This window comes from Physeter macrocephalus, chromosome 20, assembly GCF_002837175.3.
Source record: "Physeter macrocephalus isolate SW-GA chromosome 20, ASM283717v5, whole genome shotgun sequence".
Lineage (NCBI taxonomy): Eukaryota > Metazoa > Chordata > Mammalia > Artiodactyla > Physeteridae > Physeter > Physeter macrocephalus.
Window position 1 is genome coordinate 118,161,055 of NC_041233.1, and position 15,678 is coordinate 118,176,732.

At 38.0% G+C, this 15,678-nt stretch overlaps 1 long non-coding RNA gene across 1 annotated transcript; it reads right to left on the bottom strand.

Annotated features, from left to right (window-relative positions):
• Positions 1–1,034: 1,034 nt before the first annotated feature.
• LOC114484471 (uncharacterized) lies at positions 1,035–9,696 on the bottom strand. The gene is made up of 4 exons (XR_003677398.1): positions 9,615–9,696; positions 9,149–9,340; positions 7,449–7,518; positions 1,035–1,293 (listed from the first exon to the last, which is right to left on the bottom strand). It is a non-coding gene; the product is annotated as an uncharacterized lncRNA (long non-coding RNA).
• Between the last annotated feature and the right edge of the window lie 5,982 nt (positions 9,697–15,678).

Genomic DNA, 15,678 nt, shown 5'->3' on the forward strand with positions numbered 1-15,678 from the left:
GTTACAAAGACTGGCTACGCATAGGAGTCGATATTTTGGTTAATTGTTTTGTTTTTTATTATTAGTTTATTCCAGTTTTTAAATTTCTCTTGAATAAAATTTGCTAGTTTATAATTTTTAAAAAAATATTGTCCATATCCATTCACCTTTGCAAGTTCACTGCTATGAATGATTCAAATCCTTGATTTTGATTTTTTTAAATCTCTATGGGGATGAATAAATTAAGACGAGCAGAAATTCATTAAATAACTTAGAATGAAGACGGCAAAAACTGTCTTGGTTCCATAGGTTACCTTAGAAAACCAATGGAAAAATGTCTTCAAATTGTAGCGACAATCTGAAACGACATTTCAGAAGGCTAGGTCTGGATAAGAAGTGGTGGTGATGATATCATATCTCATTATACAGCTTAGGGATCAAAGGCAGAGAAACTGGAACTGTAGTGTAGTTTGGGAATTTGTTAGGACTAAGGAGAGGAAATTACTCCAGAGTTCTAGTCCTTGTGACTGGGCTTCCTGAAGCTGAAGAACAGTACTATGGCTATAATTTAGACTTGCCTGAGTACCCCGTGGTGATCAAAGCGTAACAGATACCCAGCCTGATAGGCAGGGAGGCTGGCAGGGGGAACGGGAATCCCTCAGACGAAGCTTTGGCCACCAGCTGCAGTATTATGTTAAAGAGCATGTGAACTGGAATTAACATTTTGATTTCAAACCTCAGCCCCCAGTACACACCATCTGGGTGACCTTAACCAAGTGTGTTTTACTTTCTAAATTTTAGTTTCCTCCTTAAAACAGAGACAGAGACATTACTTCTTACCTAGTAAGGTTGTTAAGATTAAATGCGATGATCTTTGTGAAGTCCTTGTTAAGAATATAGGAAATGTTAAGTATTAATACTATTTTACTAGCAATATCAATAGCCTGAAATCCACCTAATGCCAGCTTTCAGCAGCTGATGGCAAGATAGAAAAGGGAAGGGAAATGGATTCTATTATTATACATTCAACATTTCTATACATTTATGGGGAAAAATGGGTTTCTATAAATGAAATAGACCAGCAGTAAACCTGGGAAGATACAGGTATGAGAAAAAGAAAGGACACAAGGCAAATGACTTTTGCCTAGTGCCTGAGCGACCCAAGATCTGCCAGTATTGAGGGTGACGGAAAGCTGTGTCAAAGGTTCTTAAGGCAAAAAAAAAAAAAAAAAAAAAAGTTCAAAGGTTGGTTCAAAGGCATCAAATAGACATCATGAAAAGCACCGCATCCTCAGCTTCGACTGACTATTTTACCTACAAAAGAAAACTGCGATCAGTCCATGAAATTATGTGGTCTTAGACTTTTTTACTAGTACCTAAGTGGCATGAAGGCCCAATTTCATAAATGAATAATTGATAATGGGTAGCTAATAATAGCTAATAAGTTTGGTTCAGTGGGTCAACAACAGTTTGGAAAATCCAGCTCGACAGGCACAACTCTCTCTCTGATTAATCCTCGGGCTTAGGGCAGGCACTGTGCCCTTCAGCTTTTCTTGGTCTGCTCAGATTACGCATGAGAGATAACAGCACAGATTCTTTGGTTATCAACCTAATATTCACTGCCTTTATCCTCTTTCTTGATAACAATAATGATGATAATAATGACAATGATAAACTGCTTTTCAGTTATCCCTTCTCATTCTGTCCATATACTTCAGTGTGGCCGGTGCCACTGTCAGTCCCAGGATATCAAGTCTGAATATTCTATCAGATCCAATCATTCCACAAAAATTATACTGATTTACTGTTTACTATCTAAATTATAAATTCTAACATAGTTGGCAAGCTTATGATCATTTTACTCAAACCTTCAAGATTTTAAAAATGTTGATCAAACCTACCATCGGAACACTTCTTTTTTTTTTTTTAACTTTAGGTTTTTTCGCACCATGCTGAACATTACATCCCCATGACTTGCTTATTTTATAATCTAAGTTTGTACTTTTGACTCTCTTCACCCATTTTGCCCAACCCCTACTCTCTGCTTCTGGCAACCACCCACCTTTCCTCTGTATCTAGGAGCTTGGGTTTTGGTTTTGGTTTGTTTTAGGATTCATAGGTAGGTGAGATCATATGGTACTTGTCTTTCTTTATCTGACTTTTATCATTCTCCTAGCATAATGCCCTCGAGGTCCATCCATGTTGTCACAAATGGCAAGATTTTCTTCTTTTTTTCTGGCTGAGTAATATATACACATTTTATTTATATACATTTTCTTTATCCATCCATCCATCAGTGGACAAGGTTGTTTCCATATTTGGCTACTACAAACAATTCTTCAATAAACACGGGGGTGCATATATCTTTTCCAGTTAAGTGTTTTCGTTTTCTTCAGATAAATATCCATAAGTGGGATTCCTGGATCATATGGTAGTTCTATTTTTAATTTTTTGAAGAACTTCCATACAGTTTTTCATAGTGGCTGCAACAACTTATGGTCCCACCAACAGTGCACAAAATTTCCCTTTTTGCCACATCCTCAATAACCTTCTTATCTCTTGTCTTTTTGTTGGTAGCCAGTCTAACAGACTTGAGGTGATCTCTCTCATGGTTTAGATTTGCATTTCCCTGATAATGAGTGATGCTGAACATCTTTTCATGTACCTGTTGTCCATCAGCATTTCTTTTTTGAAAAAAATGTCTCTTCAGATCTTTCTGCACGTTTTTTAATTGTATTATTTGTTTTTTTTGTTATTGAGTAATATGAGTATTTTATGTGTTTCTGACCTTAACGCCTTATCAGATATATGACTGGAAAATATTTTCTCCTGTTCAGTAGATTGCCTTTCCATTCTGCTGATGGTTTCCTGTGCAGAAGCATTTTAGTTTGATGTAGTCCCACTGTTTATTTTATCTTTTGTTGCCTTATTTTAGGTTATTTTAATTCTACATTCTTTTTGATACTTTCCTTTACTTTGTCTGATTTTATTTTCTAGATCTGTTTTAGTATTTTTGAGAAACCCTGACCTACATTGCAGAGTACTGATGTGTATGCACGACAGTTTAAAAAATTTTTTAATTATGGTGAAATACATGTAACGTAAATTTACCACCTTAACCATTTGTAACTGTACAGTTCAGACATGTTAAGAACATTCACACTGCTGCGCAACCCATCTCTAGAACCCCTTCCATCCTGCAAAACAAACTCTACATCCATTAACCAACAACTCCCCTGCACATTCTTCCCTCCCTCCCTCTAGTTCCTAGAAGTCACCATTCAACGGTCAGAGGAATAGATCCATTCCTGAGATGCCTGGTACTTACTCATCTTTTAGAGCTCAAAATCTGTTTGGCTGATATCAGTTGGCAATAGATTTCAGAATCACAGATTATTGTTATGAGTAATAACTTATGGTTTAATATCCATAATGTCAAAAACGTGTTTTCCAGCATTTCTGGCCCCAACTCTACTTGAATGAGAATTATAAGGGGTGTTCGTAAAACAGGTAGATTCTGAGCTGCACCCCAAATTAACTATACCAGAATTGTCTACACAGTGTTTTCTCTCCAGTGAGTCCTGAGAATCTACATGTTTAAGTACCTGAGCTCCTAAAGCAAACTAAAATGTAATCATTTTAATTGTGAAATTATTCCACATGTATTCTGTGTATTTCAACAATCCATATTCTATTAGATCTCACTCTTTTAAATACATTCAAACAGAAAAAAAAATTCCTAAACCTGTATTTCTAAAGGAGAACATCAGCGTGGCCTAGAGCAGTCTGGCTGTGAAGTTACATTCTACAACGGCTGAGCTCACATTTTCTCACTTCATTTTCAAACTATTATTTTAGCCTTAAAAATACTGACTTAGTTGCAGGAATTCAGAAAAGTCTCTGTAATCCTGAGGGCTTTCAAATTATACCATTTCGTAGAATACTTAAAATTAGTAATTGTATATAAATATATGTATATATTCTGATTGTGCTGCATACTTGTATGTTTATGAATGTGTCTATATGGAAGCATGTTATTAAATTATAACTTTCGCCATATAATTATTGTGGGTACCTAGTAATTCTTGGGAATACTAAATAACAAAAAACTATGTAGAGATAATTTTATTTAATTAAAAATATCGATGTTTAGTATTAAATATTTGAAAGGGTTTTTAAGTGAAGCTACGCTTGTAATTCCTGGTTTGGATAAGGGAGAACAGACATTTTATTAAAACTGAGAAGTCACGCCACATGTTCTATGAAGTTGTATTAACTCTATGGTATTTATTTAGGTTGGCTTACGGCATTATTCTTACATGGTCTAATTAAAATATTATTTTGTCCAGGACCTACAAGCAAGTGGAAAACCCAATGCTTGGTTGGTAACAAGAAATAGAGGCAAAGAATGATAATAAGTGTTTTGAAACACCCATATTCTAATTTCCGGTTAAGCCTCTTCAGTTACAGTGATTTCCAAACATTCTATTCTACCTGAATCAGGAAAAAGTACAGTGAAATGTAAATAATGTATACTGTATTTAGAAAAACAACGTAAATACTTTATAGACTCTTCAGTAAATAATGTATATACTTAGAAAAACAGTGTAAATATTTCATGGACTGCTGGGCCACTGTTAAGACTCAGTTTAAACCTCTGGGTTTAAAGAACTCGGTGTTTATCAAAACCCAATTCCTTCTACCCAACAGAATTCTGTAAGGTTTGGATAAATTGCCATATATAAGCTGTGTATTCATGATCCAGTCCTACTGCAGTCACTGAATTAACTGTACATTATTTTTTTAGCTACTGCTCACTAAAATCATATGAACTTCAAAGTTTGAGCTATATTTTATTGTTACAAAATGTACAGAGAGACTTCTTGTCAAGCCCTTGCCAAGCTTGTCAATCACATTATAAATTCATATTATATTCCTGATCCATTAGGATTACAAACCTGAGTCACATATTTCTAATAATAATGTTTACTGTTCTCAATTTTTGATTCCATTATAGATATTAATTTTATTCCTTTCTCCTCTTAAAATTGCACCACACTTTCTCTATGTATGTTGCCTACTAATGCTTTAAGAAGGCTTTTTTTTTTTCAGTTTCTTTTAAATCAGAGCTAAAAATGTGCTTCACACGTCTGTCCTTTCAGTGCTTTAGCACTATGGCATTTCCTCGCAGTCCCACATTTAATATTCAAAATCTATTGTTAAACTCCTCATAAAACGCCAGTAAGTGCTCATATGTTCTAATTAATAGGCATAGTGTGAGGGCCATAACTAACTTCACAACGGAGAACAAGGAGCTCACAGATCACAGCTGCAATCCACCGGAGGCTGGATGTGAACATTCCCTCCTCAACTGCTGAGTATTTCAAGCAGGAGGAGCAGCTGGCGAGCGAACAGAACCCGTGATGCAGTAAGTTTGCGGGATCCACGAAGAACTGTAGATGTCAAATGCATATCAAGTAGTATTCTCTACCAACTGGTTAACGTTGTCTGTCCCCAAAGATACCGAATATAAAAATGGAGATTTCCTAGTAAATTAAACTGGTATTTAGAGGGATAAAAGAAAAATTCATCGGGATGCTTTAAGTCCAAAGAGTAGCTTTAAGGTATTTGGGGGTGAGAGTGGAAAGAAGTTTAAAAAGATAGTATGTGATGTATTTTACGATCATACTAACGACGGTGACACAAATTCTATCACAATATGGGCCAGTTATTTGGGGTATATAAATAGCATGTTCCACATCTGTAGACATGTATGTTCTTGAACCAAGACAGAAACCAGGGAAAAGTGTCAGCGGAGCATCACAAAGGCTAACCAGGTGTGCCAAGCTTAATCCACCATGATTACCTGTGAAACAACTCAAGGCGTGTGCTCCCACCAGTATAATCTCTACATTTATGGATTTTGCTGATTTACTGGCAATGAAGCCTTTTACGATTACACTATGAGACATCGATTTAGAAACATTTGGATATGTTCTAAGGAATCCCTGGATATAAGGTATGTGGAAAAGAAAGTAAAAGAAGGTGACAGAGTGATCAAAAATAAAGACAATCCTATAAGAAATTTTAAAAAGTAAATTTTTAGGAAGGCAAAAGTACAAAGAAAGGTTATAGAAGACATTCATTTTAAATGTATGAAGTTAACTTAAATTTTAAGAACTCTCTTGCTCACTGAACAGAAGTACAATACTTTAAAATTTCCATTTCTTATATTCAAACTGTCATACATTCTGAGAGGTGCTGTAAAATACTAGAGTCTGACCCAGGGCTTCCTTACCTACCAGAGCTCAAGCTCTTAATTCAAAATAGTCAGTGCCAGATTACGGGCACATCTGTACCTAGAAGTCAGAACCACTGGTAATCTGCATCTTGTTGGCCCAAGCCTAGCACATGCTATTTTGCTCATTTTTTTGAAATAAGATATTTTGTTCTAGTATTATTTAAAAAGTAATCGTTGCTTTGGAATTTGCAGGATGTTTATACACGTATGATCTCATCTGACTCTCAAAATAACCCTAAGAAAGAGATCGGTATTAGCTCCATTTTACAGTTGAAGTAATTGAGATCCAGATGGAATAAATAACTTGCTTAAGGTTTACAGGTTATCTAGGAAAAGGCAATAATGATACCCAAGCCTTAACCTGCCTATTCCTGAAACTGAAAAAAATCTTAAATTATAAAAAGAAGAAGAAAAAGGAGAAGAAGAAAAGGAGGAAGAGGAGGAGGAGGAGGGATGGAACGAAGGATGGATGGAAGAACTGAAGGAAGGAAGGAAGGAAGGAAGGAAGGAGGGAAAGAAGGAAGTAAAGAAGGGAGGGAGAAAACCACACATCCTTGGGGTAGAAAGGAAAATTTGAGTCTGGTGCCTTAGGACTCTGTACCATAAGCACCAGGGCTTAACATTTATTAAACTCTCAGGTATTAAAATAAAATAGGAACTAAAGGAAATACTTCACAACCTTTTAAACATATATTTAAGGTCTAGGAATTAATTTCCAAACTACCTTCCACCTACTACCTACTACTGAATACAGTAGAAAGAACAAACAGTATTTACATAGGGTTTGTTATTAATGACCTGACTTGTTCCTGAACTTGGAATAACAATAATTGCACATTTTCAGCAGTTTTCCCCTGTATCTCCAAGCACACAGATATTTAATTCCACTCAATTCCTTCTATACATCCACCTAAATTTCTCTTCTTACTGCAAACCAGGCAGAGAACAAACAGGATTTTGCCAAATTTCATGAAGCAATACCCGTTTAACATACAATCAGTGCTTGTATCAAAACAAGTTTATTTTCTTGAAATTCTGACAATGAGGGCAAATGGAAGGAAATATTTTCCACTCATGATTTCTGCATATCATCAGCAGCAGAAGTTGACAATGACCGCAAAAAGGATCAACATCCTCTTGATCCAAAAATGTATCAGCTAGTACTCACCGGCTCACCTGGGTGCTTGCTCTCTTTGGCAAGGTTAACCACATTTGAACCAGATATCTTGTGCGCAACCCTGAAAAGATGTGTGTATATGAAGATCCAGTATATTGTTCATAACTACCCAATTGTATCGTAATTGTTCACTAGGTTTTTAACAGCACAGATTAGGAACTGTCCCCGGCTGAACTATTAGAATTTGTTAATTACTGTAATTCCATAAATTTTGAGGGCTGCTAATACTGTTTCTAGGTGTTAAGTAAAATTTTTCAAAGGTTTCTCTGGAAAGAATATTTTGTGGAATCAGAAGATGTAAACAACGTATAGCTGATTCACTTCATCGTACAACAGAAACTGACAGAACACTGTAAAACAACTATACTCCAATAGGAAAAAGAAAAAAAAAAGATGTAAACAGAATCTTTGCCTGACACTTACTAAGCAAGCCATTTCACATAACTGAACGCTAGTTCTCCATCCATAAAACAGGTTTATTAAGCCTAAATTGATATGCTTACCATGTTGTCATTAATATAAAATGAGATAATGTGTGGAGATATTTTCTAAATCACACGGTATTCTTCAATACCGATTGTTAATCTGTAGTACGCAGTATCTGCGCCTGTCTACCTATCGATGTATCAGCTATTTGTCTACCAATTTATTTATTTTACAGAAGCAGGATTTACTCAGGTCCCATGACATAAACACTGTTTTAGGTATTTTGCCTCCCAGATCTCTCCTCTATTTTTTCTCTTAATAGCTGGTTTTCCTTTTTGCTTTCGGAGTGGCTACTGCTTACTAATTCTACACAGCTTTCAATTTCTGTTAATGCTTATGTTTACTCTGCTCCATTGTTTTTCTTTTCTTTTAAACATCCAGCTGCTTTTTACAGACATTTTGCACTCCATGTGAAAAGCCTCAAAGGACAAAACCGAGTCAGAACATACCTAAGGGAAAACCTCTGAGGAGCAGGATTCTATACACAGAAAGGGTCCATCAGAGCACACTTTGCTTCGGGACTTCTGACTCCTTGGTGGTCCCTGTCGGTGGTCTCTTACTGCTAAGTGCTCTGGAGCTGCTCGTTAGCTCCAAAGGGGATTTGGGGTGAAGGGAGGAAGAAATCCTTAAATTCTGTACGGCTGAGGATTTACCGCATTGACTTAATGGGAATGTGTGTGTGTCTGTGTGTAAGTGTGACACACACATATACATACACAAACATAATAATGGCCATCAGCAGGTAACTCGCTATAGTACCCCCAAAACTGATTGTTTCTATGCTCTCAATATTGGTTTATTTAGCTGATGTTTTACCAGTAGCCATTAGTGCCTATTTGTTTAATCTAGCTAACAATTAGATTCACGTCTGTATTATTTGCAGCATGAATTTAGTCTGTTGAGTATCTAATGAAGATTCTTTAAATATTTAGTTACTAAAAGAAAACACAAGTGGAATCCACTTTGCTGAGTAATTCTGAGTATGAAATATTACTAACCAATTGGTGAATATCCTGTTTCTGGATGTGGGACAACATTGCAAGGCAGTGCCTGTTTTTACACGGGAACTAAAAGAAATTAAGTAATCTGCCTAAAGTTACCCAGTTACTAAAGATGGCGCTCACATCCAGTCCTCCCTCCTGCGTTACTTTCGTTCTCACTAACCGAGCCCTCTGGGCGGGGAAGGAAGGGGTCAAGGAGCTTACCGGAAACTCGTGAGGACAGGAAGGGGACCAAGTCCGCCAGGGAGATAAGGCGCTGCTGCGCTCTACGACAGCCATGCCCGCCAAGAAGGACGGGCAGTGAGGAGGGCGGTCAAGTTCTTCTGCTGAGCAGCCCCAGAGGAAGCTCAGGACAGGGCATGTGGGGCTCGAGTCATTAAACGAGTGTCTTCCAGGCTACCCAGAGAATGAGGAAAGGTAGTTCTGTTAAGAACGGAACATAAAGCAAAAGCACTGAGTGAGAGAGTTTGAAAACAAGTAGTTCTGACCACGCCATGATATGAGACGCTCTCTTACGTAATTATAAAACTGTCGGGGTAAGAATCAGTGAGTATCTCCTGAGCCCTCACAATCTAACATCTTATACGACGCTATATCGTCACCGGCAAAGCCCATTAACAAGTGCGGAGAAATAAAAACATGGAGCGTGGGCGATAAGGTAACGTCTAACCTTTAGCTTCTGCGCTTCGTCTAGCGCCCCTTGCTCACGGCGCGCCGCGGGCGGAGCCCTTGCACCCGGCCCCTCAGACCAGGGCTCCGGGCGCGAAGCAGCTACGCAGCCGCCTCGGCAGGGCGGGCCGCACGCACAAACGCTGCGCCCGGCACCGAGCTCTGCAGCCTGAGCCGCGCAGCTGCGCCGGCCCTGCGGGAACACCGCCCCCGCGCGGCCGCCGGGACCCTGAGAGCAGCCCTGCACTCCAGAGCTGACCCTGCGCGTCTCCGTTCGCTGATCAAAGAACTCAGCTTTCCTTTGCCTCCGAACCAAACTCCGTCTCCTTCTATTGGCTCGGAGGACACCGGGCAGGAAGGACCCTTTCCGGGGACTGACTAGGGAGGGTCAGTAACAATGTGACACGGAAGTTAGGTCATTTATTAGTCCCACTTACGGATAAAGAAAATGAATACAGCAAGGTTTAATAACATGCCCAGGATTGCATAACGAGCATATTGCTAAACAAAGAGTTTAAATTAAGCAGTATGAATTCAGAGGCTGATTGCTTAAACCACTACACTAGCTAGGTAGGCGATTTCAAGTTTTATCATCACTATTACTATTATAAAACATACCATTAATTTACTTAATATTAAAGATTCCAGCGTAGGTAACAAACCAGCAGTCTTTCCACAATGAACATTTGAAAAATGCTTTCAAATATGGTTATAAAAAATATTTTAATGATTGGGAAAATCTTGCTATGAATTATTGTGGGCATATCTTGTTGATAAATCACCAAAAGGAAAGGCAAACAACAAAAACAGAAATGGATGTTTTCTTGCACCACTTACCAAGCTAGGCTTTTTTAAGAACGTCAGTTATGTTGTATGTGCATGTGTGTGTATGTTTTAAGGCCTTTTGTGTTCCTGGGAGAAATATGGGATTTTATGTAAGTCCAGAGAAGACTTATTCAGAGCTATCGTCCTCAGCGGCATGAGGTGAGCGCACATTTTCATATACATGATTACAGGTCGCCCCGAAGCAGCACACACTATTGGTTTATCATACAACAGAGCGGTTGGACCGTCAAGGGCATCACTTAACACGGCCCTTTCAGGTAATGAAATTTACAGCGAAAAAGGCAAGGATTCAAAACGAGAAGACTGGGTGTCGTGGCCAAGGGGGGAAAGGCTCAGTTCAAACTACATGTTAACTACTGCCCAGCAGGCTACTGAAGGGGTAACAAGGCAGAGGCATTGCCTCTGGCCTCCCCATTTGTAGCTCTCAGCCTAGATGCTCACTACCCATCACGGACATTATGCAGCGAGGCAGGCTGCAGTCCCAGAGCTGGCAGCTTCATCTCTAACTGAACTTTGACAATTACAGGCTGGGAAGCCAGGCATACTAGGCGAGAAACACTGAAATGTTTTCTTTGTGCCAAACATTTCTGTATCTTCTTCACCATTGTTTCTCTGGACATTACTACTATTATTATTATGCTAATTTTTTCAAGTCTCAAAATATCTCATTGCCATGACTGTCTTTTCAATAAATCTGTGAAAGTCTCATTTCAATAGTGAATGCTAGGCTTCCCTGGTGGCGCAGTGGTTGAGAATCTGCCTGCCAATGCAGGGGACACGGGTTCGAGCCCTGGTCCGGGAGGATCCCACATGCCGCGGAGCAGCTGGGCCCGTGAGCCACAACTACTGAGCCTGCGCGTCTGGAGCCTGTGCTCCACAACAGGAGAGGCCGCGACAGTGAGAGGCCCGCGCACCACCATTAGGAGTGGCCCCCGCTTGCCACAACTAGAGAAAGCCCTTGCACAGAAACGAAGACCCAACACAGCCATAAATAAAAATAATTTTTTTTAAGTGACTCTCATAGGCTGTCTTTAAAAAAAAAAAATAGTGAATGCTTTGGGGCTGGGCCCGTGAGCCACAACTACTGAGCCTGCGCGTCTGGAGCCTGTGCTCCACAACAGGAGAGGCCGCGACAGTGAGAGGCCCGCGCACCACCATGAGGAGTGGCCCCCGCTTGCCACAACTAGAGAAAGCCCTTGCACAGAAACGAAGACCCAACACAGCCATAAATAAATAATTTTTTTTAAGTGACTCTCATAGGCTGTCTTTAAAAAAAAGAAATAGTGAATGCTTTGGGGGCAAAAACAAAACACAAAAAACAAACAAAAACAAATAGAAAGTGAAGGCTTCTTGGTCATGTTCTATGTCCTACAAATCTAAACAAAGTATAGCTGAAATTCTGCTTTAAACATAATTTTGAAAAGAGAGCATCATTGAGACTCTAATATCTGAACCAATATCATTTGGAAAAGAACAATGGACCAAACAATAATGCTCAGAACCAGGTTTACGTCTTGGTCAAAATATGTTAGGCAAATTTTAATGTGGCAAAGTCACTAGATAAAAAAATTTCATAGTGAGATTCTCTAAAAATTAAAATTGCCCAAATTTGATTATTCTGTGAATCGACAGAATAATCAAATTTGAGAAATAGAAGACTCCTAACATGCTTACTCTAAAAGAGTACTCAGAAGCCCAGAAAAAAAAAAAAGGACCAAATATTTTGTACCCAGTTTCTCACATGGCAGTTTGATGGAAAAATCAAAGTTGGAGTCCAGTTCTCATGATTTTTACAAGTGTTTTGATTCCCATACGCCTCACTTCCTTTCCATCCTTTGCAGTAAGCCAATCTCTGATTGCATGAAAGACATTATAACATTGTAGCTAAAGCATTACTATGTGAATGTAAGTTCCAGTTTTACTCTGGTTTTATTAGTAATCAGAAATGGCACATCTCTGTTTTGAAGATAATATTTAGGTTTTAGTATTTTTCTTTTACATTGTTTTATTTAAGGATGTATGAAAATGCTCTGTAAATACATGAAATGTGCTGCATTTCTAAGATAATATGATTATATGAAATATTTACATCCTTTTACAGCCCAGGGTTAGGACAGTGAGAGTTTCCTCTGATTGTCAACCTCTTTTTTCTCTAGGTTGCTGTGTAATCAAAAAGAGAACTAATGGAGTTTAGAGGTCATCATTCTGTAGATTCCACATCTGGCCTTAAGGCTCAGCCTTAACCTTCTGGTTCATTTCTTACTCAAGAAATCTCTGTTGCCTTGTTAAATAGTGGGGAAATAACTGTATGGGAATATTAGTTGCAGAACAACAGAAGTCCTTATAAAATCAAACCTTGATTCACTTGCAAGTAATATCATGGACTCTTCATATACTTTAACAGCTTACTGTGTGCATAACAGAATATTAGATTTCATTTAATGTGGGCAGGGATTGGCAAGTTGATGCCACAGCACGATTTCCCTCTGGAAGACATTGCGCCAGGCTCAAGGCTGTGCCACACAGGAATAGTTTTACAAAATGTAAAAGGCAATGACACCGTGGTCAAATGGTGCACATCAGAATAGATGAGTTAACTTCTCAGGGTTCCCTCCAGTGCTAAAGCCCCAAAATTCTTTCTATAGTCTGCAAAATATGCAAAATACAGAAATGAAAGAATTTATGTCCTAAGGGTATCCCAGTGTTTAGAAACACAAATCACAGATAGCAAAAGACTTTAGGGAATGGGTAAAATATAGAGAGAAAAGATGAAAGAATGGGCAAGAAGAAAGAAATAAAAATAAAGAACAAAGAAGCAGAAGTAAAGAAAACCATGGCAAGTTTAATCAAAAGGGAAAATGCTAAATATTTAAATGACAAAAGTGGTGATAGCCTAAAACAAGAAAATAAACAAACACTTTAACATGCTTGTCTCAATATCCAAAAATTATAGAGGAGGTATGGAGAGATGATATATTCTTACAAACTATCACCATCTTCCAAAATTGCCATTTCCTTCGTAAATTATTTTTAAAATAATGATATTTAACCATCATTGAAAAAAAAATCTCTATAATCTACTATTTATCTGACAGGTTCAAGTACAAAATATATATTTATCCCAAACCAAATATATAGTCATTTTAGAGCTTGAAGGGCCAGTAGAGGTCATATAACTCAATCCTTTAATTTTTCAAGTGAACAAACAGGGACACACATAACTTGAAGAGTTTACCCAAAAACTCAAACATTAGCAGTAAAAGAAATACGACAAGAATAAAGGACTTCCAACCCCTGGCTAAACCTGCTATTTCTCTGAGTTCAGTTTCAACGCGTTTGTTTTCCCGGTGAGCAACTTCCTCAATGCACATAATTGTTTTACAGAATGTTAAGTACCTGACTTAGAGACTTAGAGTAAGAGAGACTAAAAACCGAAGTATTCTAAAAGTAACACCCCAAAAAAGATTTTTTTAAAAAAGGTCTTTTATGTATTTATCATAGAAGGAAATGGGGAAAAATTGCAAGACTGTGTGAAGATTTCTGCTTTCTTAGATTCTGTCGGATTTCATTTTGCTTTCTTGTCTGGAAAATATGCAGTATAAAACCATCACTTGGAAGTGTTTAAAGTGTGGCAGTCATAACCGCCAGACACATATCCTTCACATCGTCACACAACCACCTCGACGGGGCCAAGGAAGGGGTCTGAGGTGGTGTCTGACTTCAGGCACAGTGCTCACTGTCTGTGGTTCTCAATACATACTGTTTCTAGAAAGTCAAGCTAAAGAGGAATTCGGGAGTTTTGTAGCAATATAAAGGAAACAATACACATTTATTTTATAAAAACAAACACACACCTACACTCTGCCCCCCCCCAAAGCACTACACAATGACTTTTAAATTAACAAAAACTATTAAATTTTAAAGTGAAATATTTAGTAGTAGCAGAATAAGAAAAATGGGAAATTGAAAATTCAAAACTGCAATGGTAAGTTAAATAGATTTGCAGAGACATTAGTGATTCTCACAAACTCTTGAGACTGTTGCTTTAAACTTATTATATACATTTTGTAAAGTATTTAGGTTTTGAACTATAAAACCAGTAAAACCCAAAGTTGTATGGAGCTATGAAAGGATTCAATATTATATTTTTATCTATGAACTCACTTTCATGTGTTCTCCATCAACTCGGGGATAAATCGAGTCCCCATCTGACTGGCCAATTAAGTATCTAATTCATCCTAAGTGTTCAGTAAATGCGAACTTCTTTTCCCTTTTTTTTCTGGGGGGGGAGTCTTTATTTTTATTAATTTATACAATTTTTAAAGGTTACATTCCATTTACCATTATTACAAAATATTGGCTATATTTCCCGTGCTGTACAATACACTCTTGTAGCCTATACTACACCCAATAGTTTGGACCTCCCATGCCCTTACCCTTATATTCCCCCGCCCCACTGGGATCCACTAATTTGTTCTCTGTGTTTGTGAGTTTGCTTCTTTTTGGTTATATTCACTAGTTCATTGTATTTTTTAGCTTCCACATATAAGTGATATTATACAGTATTTGCCTTTCTCTGACTTATTTCACTTAGCATAATGCCCTCCAAGTTCATCCATGTTGCTGCAAATGGCAAAATTTCATATTTTTTATGGCGGCATAATATTCCACTCTCTCTCTACACCACATCTTCTTTATCCATTCATCTGTTGATGGACACTCAGGTTGCTTCCATATCTTGGCAATTGTCAATAATGTTGCTATGATCATTGGGCTGCATGTAGTTTAAGGTATAATTTTCACAGAGCAAAAGTCATTCTTTTAAAGTGGACAGTTTGATGAGTTTTGTCAAATGTATACCACCTCAAAACCATCATCAAAATCAAAATTCAGATCAATTCCATCGCCACCAACATCTCCCCGTGACCTTTCAAGGTCTATCTCCCCCACCACTCTTCCCCAGCCCCACACAGACACTACCCTGTTTCTGTCCCTACAGCTTTCCCTCCTAGAGGCCGTCAAATAAATAGAATCACACAGTATGCACTCTTCTGTGTCTGGTTTCCTTTATTTAGTATAATGCTCTTGAGATTCATCCATCGTATTGCATTTATCAGTAGTCTGGTCCTTTTTCACTGCTGAGTAGTATTCCATTGTATAGTATGCCGCAATTTATTTATCCGTTCACCAGCTGACAAGCATTTGGGGTTTTTCCAAGT